The 7,739-nt window shown below is 28.2% G+C and overlaps 1 non-coding gene across 1 annotated transcript; it reads left to right on the forward strand.

Annotated features, from left to right (window-relative positions):
* The first annotated feature begins 2,855 nt into the window (after window positions 1-2,855).
* Window positions 2,856-2,927, forward strand: TRNAA-AGC (transfer RNA alanine (anticodon AGC)). The gene has a single exon. It is a non-coding gene; the product is annotated as a tRNA-Ala (tRNA).
* Window positions 2,928-7,739: the final 4,812 nt, after the last annotated feature.

Below are 7,739 nucleotides of genomic sequence, written 5' to 3' on the forward strand. Positions count from 1 at the left end.
AGGCTGGAACGAGCTGTGACCACACCATTGCACTCCAGCCTGAGTGACAAAGTGAGACCCTATCTTAAAAACAAACAAAAAATAATCTTGGAAACAACTACAGAAAATAACACAATTTTAAAACAGAGACCACAATCCAAATATGTGGATTTTTCTTTCAGAAACTGATAGTCAAAAGACAGTGGAACAACATCTTTAAAATGATAAATGAAATATTAATCCAGAATTCAGTATCTAGAGAGACAATCCAGAAATGAAGAGAAAATAAAGGTATTCTCAAAGAAGGGAAGCTACAAGAATGCATTACCATCAAATCTTCTGTGCAAGAAATATTGAGAAAATTATTCAGGCTAAAAGGAAATGATATCAGAGGGAAACTTGGATCTTCAGGAGTGAAGGAAAAGCCACTGAAATGATAAATATCTGTGATAATATAAAATAATTTTTTTCTCCTAGGTTATTTTAAATATATATGGGTGTTATCTAGTGGAATTGTCCATGTGTCGGTGTAATACATTTGACAACTATAACAAAGTTGGTGAAGGGGTAAAGGATCCTATATTGGTGCTGGACTTTCATGAAGTCTAAGTGGATGGCGTGCATATTGTAATCACTAAATCACAGAGCAATCACTAAAGTAACAAGATATAGAGAAAAAGCCAATGATTAAGTTAAAATGGAATACGAAAAACATCAAAGACATTCAAAAAAAGGTAGAAAAAGGATAACAGAACAACAAATGCTACAACAAAAACACCAGAGAGAACAAATGGAAATCAAATAAGAAAGTGGCAGACATAAATCCACACATTTGATAAGGGCCTAGTATCAATATATAAAGAACTAGAATACAACTTCCGATCTCAACAGTAAAAAAAAATTAATTAGAACATGATATAAAGAAATATTTTACCAAAGAAAACATACAGGTAGCAAAGAAGCACATGGAACGATGTTCAGCATCATTAACCATTAGGAAAATGCAAAATAAAACCATAATGAGATGTCATTACACACCTGTCAGAATGGTCCCTCATCTTCAGCCCATTAATTAATCCCTATGAGATGAGGCAGACAATAGTGTGGTTCTACAACACTATGGCAAACATATTTTCTCTGCTCAAATTGTTTCTCTTCTGACTCCAGCTAAGACAAGTGCAGGATGCAAGTAAAGAATACCGAAAGAGTCCGGGCGTGGCTTTCAAGATGTTCTTTATAAAATTGCCTTTCCCCACGCCTATAATCCCAGCACGATGGGAGGCCGAGGCGGGAGGATTACGAGGTCAGGAGTTCGAGACCAGCCTGACCAACATAGTGAAACCCGTCTCCGCTAAAAAAAAAAAAAAAAAAAAAAAAGTGAAAAATTAGCCGGGCGTGGTTGTGTGTGCCTGTAATCCCAGCTACTCGGGAGGCTGAGGCAGGAGAATGGCGTGAACCCAGGAGGCGAAGCTTGCAGTGAGCCAAGATCGCGCCACTGCACTCCAGCCTGAGCGATAGAGCGAGACTCTGTCTCAAAAAACAAAAACAAACAAACAAACAAAAAAATTGCCATTCCCAGTACCTATTGCACAAAAATTCAGCCACACGAACGCCTGGTGAAGCGCTCAACCTGTTTATCCAGAGAGGAAAAGAGCAACGAATTGCTCTCAACCCGCGACAATCTAGAACAAAATAAACCAAATCTTCGTGCAGGACCTACGTTTTCAGCCTACTTTGTTTAGAAGAGTGAAACCTTCTGTCTTGCCGTGGGCCTGGTGAAAACGCGACAGATAGGGGAACTTGGATACGTCCAGTCTCCCTCCCTATTTAAATGCTGATGGTGTTTCGAGTCCCCTGCCTGAACCCGCTTCCTGTCTTCTCGTCCTCTTCTTCTTCGTCGTCTTTCGCTGCTTCATCTCTTCCACTTTCCCCACTCTCGCCCATAATACCCTCCACTCTCTATCTCCTTCCTTCTTCTCGTCCTCCTCTTCAGTTCTCTTCCGTTCTCAGACATTCCACTTGTAACCGAACCGTGCTGATTTTCAGAGTCACCTGGGGGAGTTCTTAAATTACTTACATTCTTGCCCCCAACCCCCATTGTCTCCAAAACACTTGCCTGGGTTGACTGTGGCACACGCATGTTGAATAAAGACAGGAAACCCTTACCTTTTGTGCTCCAGGAACACAGGGTCTGAGGACCTGTCCAGGCGCAGGGAGGTCTTAAAAAGAGCAAATTCCTTCCTCTTGCTTTCTTTGTGTTCGCCTCACCGTGAAAGGATTTTGCCTGAAAGAGATGAAAGTCGCCTGGAGCTGTTTTCTTTCTGGTCTTCGCTCTCTAGGGATCTCAGCCACTGAGCAGCGTCTTGGACAGAATGCCGCTTCCACGCTTCCGTAGACGCTGGGCCCAGCGGCTTGGGAGAGTTGTGACTGACACATGCTTTGCACTTCATTTCACGCTGATATTGTGAATTAATTCCCCTCCAGTCTTATCTCCTCCCTTGGACCTACGTTCCCTGAGTAGCTCTCCTAGTACTGGTCTTAGTATTCCCTAGTAGTACCGTTTATGTTTTTCTGGGAGCACTGCAGACAGAAAAGTAGGAAGTTGACTGTTTAAGATAATATTTCTACCTGGGATTCTCCTTGGTGGTGGACAAAAGCTGCCATTCGGGAAGTTCCCTAGGAACAGTCTTTGGAGGGTCCGCCATTATGAAAGACCCTAATAGCACTAAAGGGATCTTTCGGTCCAGAATGCAACTTGAGGGTTTCAGAAATAGTAGAGTTGGATAGAGTAGACTTTGACCTCGGTTTAAATCGTAGAACACTAGCAGATAACAGTGACAGCCAGTTATAAACTATAGCAAAAAAGCCAGCTTTCAGGGGGTGTAGCTCAGTGGTAGAGCGCGTGCTTAGCATGCACGAGGCCCTGGGTTCAATCCCCAGCACCTCCATGTATTTTGCTCATTTGCCTAGCGGCCCAGAGCAGGGACCCTTGGGCAGAAAACAGCACGATTTGCTTCATGAGTGGCAACCGACACAAAAGTAGCCTAAGGTCTACGTTTTGGGTAGTATGTCTAAATAATGCTGCATTGAAGCGTGGGATTAGGAAGAACCAAGGCCCTTGGAATTAAAATGAATAGCAGTAATCCACTTTCATCGTTTGTTTCTTACCCACAGTCAACCGCGATCTGCGATTACTACATGAAAAATTCCAGAAATAAACAATTCATAAGTTTTCAATTTCTCTGTTGTGAGCAGCATGATGAAATGTCGCCTCATGTGCTCCATCCCGCCTGGGAAGTAAACCATCTATTTGTCCAGCATATCCACGCTGCATAGTAAGCCACCCACTAGTTAGTCAGTCAGTAGCCATCTGAGTTATCTGAGCTACTGTCCTCACGTTGCTTGTGTTCAAATAACCCTTATTTTACTCAATAAAGGCCCCAAAGTGCAAGAGTAGTGATGCTGGCAGTTTGGGTATGCCAAAGAGAAGCCCTAAAGTGCTACCTTTAAGTGAAAAGGGGAAAGTTCTCTACTTAATAAGGAAACAGAAACAAATTCATATCAGAGGTTGCTAAGAGCTATGGTAAGAATAAATCTTCTATCCATGAAATTGTAAAGAAGAGAAAAGAAATTTGTGCTAGTTTTGCAGAAGTTACTGCTACAGTGTGTGATAAGTGCATAGTTAACATTTAAAAGACAGTAAATATGTGGGTGAAACACGTGAACAGAACACTTAATCTACTTGAGGGCAACACGTTATACCAGAAAACACTGAGCCCATATGAAGACTTCATCAAGGGATCCTCTGAAATGATTGACACCAACCCATATATTGCAAGTAGGGGATGGTTACACAGATTCAGGAATAGGTTTGGACTGAAAAATATAAAAATTATTGGAGAGGCTACGTCTGCCAATGAAGAAATCACATTTTACGAATCCAATGATTACACTCTGAAGAGTTCAGAAGAACATATTGCTAGATGTGTTATTCTACATTTATGCTATTAAATTTCAAATAGTAAATTTAACTTGACTGAAAAAGTTAACCTAGCCAGGCGCTGTGACTCATGCCTGTAATCCTAGCACTTTGGGAGGCCAACGCAGGTGGATCACCTGAAGTCAGGAGTTCAAGACCAGGCTGGCCAACATGGCGAAACCCTGTCCCTACTAAAAATACAAAAAAAATAGGCAGGCATGGGGTGCACAACTGTACTCCCAGCTACTCGAGAGGCTGAGTCAGGAGAATCACCTGAACCCGGGAGGCAGAGGCTGCAGTGAACTGAGATTGCATCACTGCACTCCAGCCTGGGTGACAGAGACTCTGTCTCAAAAAAAAAAAAAAAAAAAAAAAAAAAAAAGTTAACCTGTACACATTTTCCTACATACTCTGGGTATGACTTACATTTGTGGTCATTATTAACATAGTCATAGTAATGACCTTCTAAAGAGAAGTTGGAAGCCAGCATTTACAGGTGGAAACAAAGTTGATGCAGCTTCATGAGTAAGGATGCAGTCAGCATCCAACAAAAGGCATTTGGGAACTGTACAGGCAGGAAGATCCATATTGTTTCAACACAAAGGAGTTCCAAAGAGCCGCGGTATTGTGAGTAATAACAATGTTGCTACCTTTTACTCATGGTAGGAAACATAGAATTAGGCAGAAAGAGTGTGATTAACAATAAATAACATGAAGAGATAGTTTCTGGACTGAAAAGGTTGAGTTGGTGCCAGAACACTACGAAAAATGTTTCTGAGTATTGATTAGGCTGTAAACAAATATGTAAGTACCCATTATTCTAAATCTTTATTAATACACAACAAGATCCTCAAAGGATCCCCTAAATTTTGTAAAACATTTTTTAATCAAATTATATACACGTTAGCCAGATGTGGTGGCTTTTGCCTGTAGTCCCAGCTAGTCAGGAGTGCAAGGTGGGAGAATCACTTGAACCCAGGAGGCAGAGCTTGCAGTGAGCCAAGATCCAGCCACTGCACTCCAGCCTGAGCGACAGAGTGATACGCTGTGTCAAATATATACGTATATATTTATAAATGTATTTTTATATATTTATAATATTTTTATAAATATATATAATTTTTACATAATATTTATACAAATTTATATTAATTTATATATAAATATATATTACACAAATAAATTTATATATATATTTATATATTTAATATATATTTATATATTTATATATTTAATATATATTTATATATTTATATATTTAATATATTTCTATATATTTATATATTTAATATATATTTCTATATATTTATATATTTAATATATATTTCTATATATTTATATATTTATGTATATTTATATCTATTTATATATTTATATATTTATATATTTATATATATTTATATATTTATATATTTATATCTATTTATATATTTATATATTTATATATTTATATATTTATATCTATTTATATATTTATATATTTGTGTATATATTTATATATTTAGATATTGTATATAAAAATTCATATATAAAGATTCATATATAAATATTTATATTTATATATTCATATATAGATATTTATATTTATATATTCATATATAGATATTTATATTTATATATTCATATAGATATTTATATTTATATATTCATATATATTTATATTTATATATTCATATATAAATATATACATATTTATATTTATATACATATATTCATATATACATATTTATATTTATTTATATATAAATATTTATATTTATATATAAATATTTATATTTATTTATATATAAATATTTATATTTATATATAAATATTTATATATTTATATAAAAACATTTATATATTTATACATTTATACATAAATATTATATATTTATATATAATATTTATATATTTATACATCTATATATAAATATTATATATTTATATATAATATTTATATATTTATACATTTATATATAAATATTATATATTTATATATATAAATATTATATATTTATATATATAAATATTATATATTTATATATAAATATTATATATTTATATATATAAATATTATATATTTATATATATAAATATTATATATTTATATATATAAATATTATATATTTATATATATAAATATTATATATTTATATATATAAATATTATATATTTATATATATAAATATATAATATTTATATATATAAATATATAATATTTATATATATAAATATTATATATTTATATATATAAATATTATATATTTATATATATAAATATTATATATTTATATATATAAATATTATATATTTATATATAAATATTATATATTTATATATAAATATTATATATTTATATATAAATATTATATATTTATATATAAATATTATATATTTATATATAAATATTATATATTTATATATATAAATATTATATATTTATATATATAAATATTATATATTTATATATATAAATATTATATATTTATATATATAAATATTATATATTTATATATATAAATATTATATATTTATATATATAAATATTATATATTTATATATAATATTTATTTATATTTATATATTTATATATAAATATTTATGTATAGTTATATATTTAAATATTTATATATATATATTTAAGTATATTTATATATTTATATAAAATATTTATATATATTTATATATATAAAATATAATATATAAATATAATATATATTATATATAAATATTATATTTACACATTTATATATTAATATATAAACATATATTTATAGATTTATATATTAATATATAAATATATATTTATACATTTATATATATTTTATATATATTTATATATATATTTATATATTTATATATGTATTTATATATTTATATATTTATAGGTATAAATATATATATTTATATATTTATAGGTATAAATATATATATTTATATATTTATAGGTATAAATATATATTTATATATTTATAGGTATAAATATATATATTTTTATATATTTATAGGTATAAATATATATATTTATATATATTTATATATATTTATATATTTTATATATTTATATATATTTATATATATTTATATATTTATATACTTATATATTTATATTTATATATATTTATATATATTTATATATATTTATATGTATTTTTATATATTTATATTTTTATATATATATTTATATATTTATATTTTTATAAATATATTTTTATATATATTTATATATTTATATATTTATGTATATTTATATATTTTTTATATATATTTATTTATATATTTTTATATATTTATATATTTATAGATTTATTTATATATTTGTATATTTATATATTTATATATCTATTTATATATTTATATACATTTATATACATTTATATATATTTATATATTTACATATTTATATATATTTATATGTATATATTTATATATTCATATATATTTATATATTTATATATTCATATATATTTATATATTTATATATTTATATATTCATATATACATTTATAGATTCATATATTTATATATTTATATATTCATATATTTCTATATATTTATATATTCATACATTGATATATATTTATATATTTATATGTATATTTATATATTTATATATTTATATATATTTATATATTTATATATATTTATATATTTATATATATTTATATATTGATATATTTATATGTTTATATATATTTATATACATTTATATATATTTATATATTTATATATATTTATATATTCATATATATTTGTAGATATTTATATATTAATATATATATTTATATAGATATTTATA

The sequence above is a fragment of the Pan paniscus genome, chromosome 5, assembly GCF_029289425.2.
Source record: "Pan paniscus chromosome 5, NHGRI_mPanPan1-v2.0_pri, whole genome shotgun sequence".
Lineage (NCBI taxonomy): Eukaryota > Metazoa > Chordata > Mammalia > Primates > Hominidae > Pan > Pan paniscus.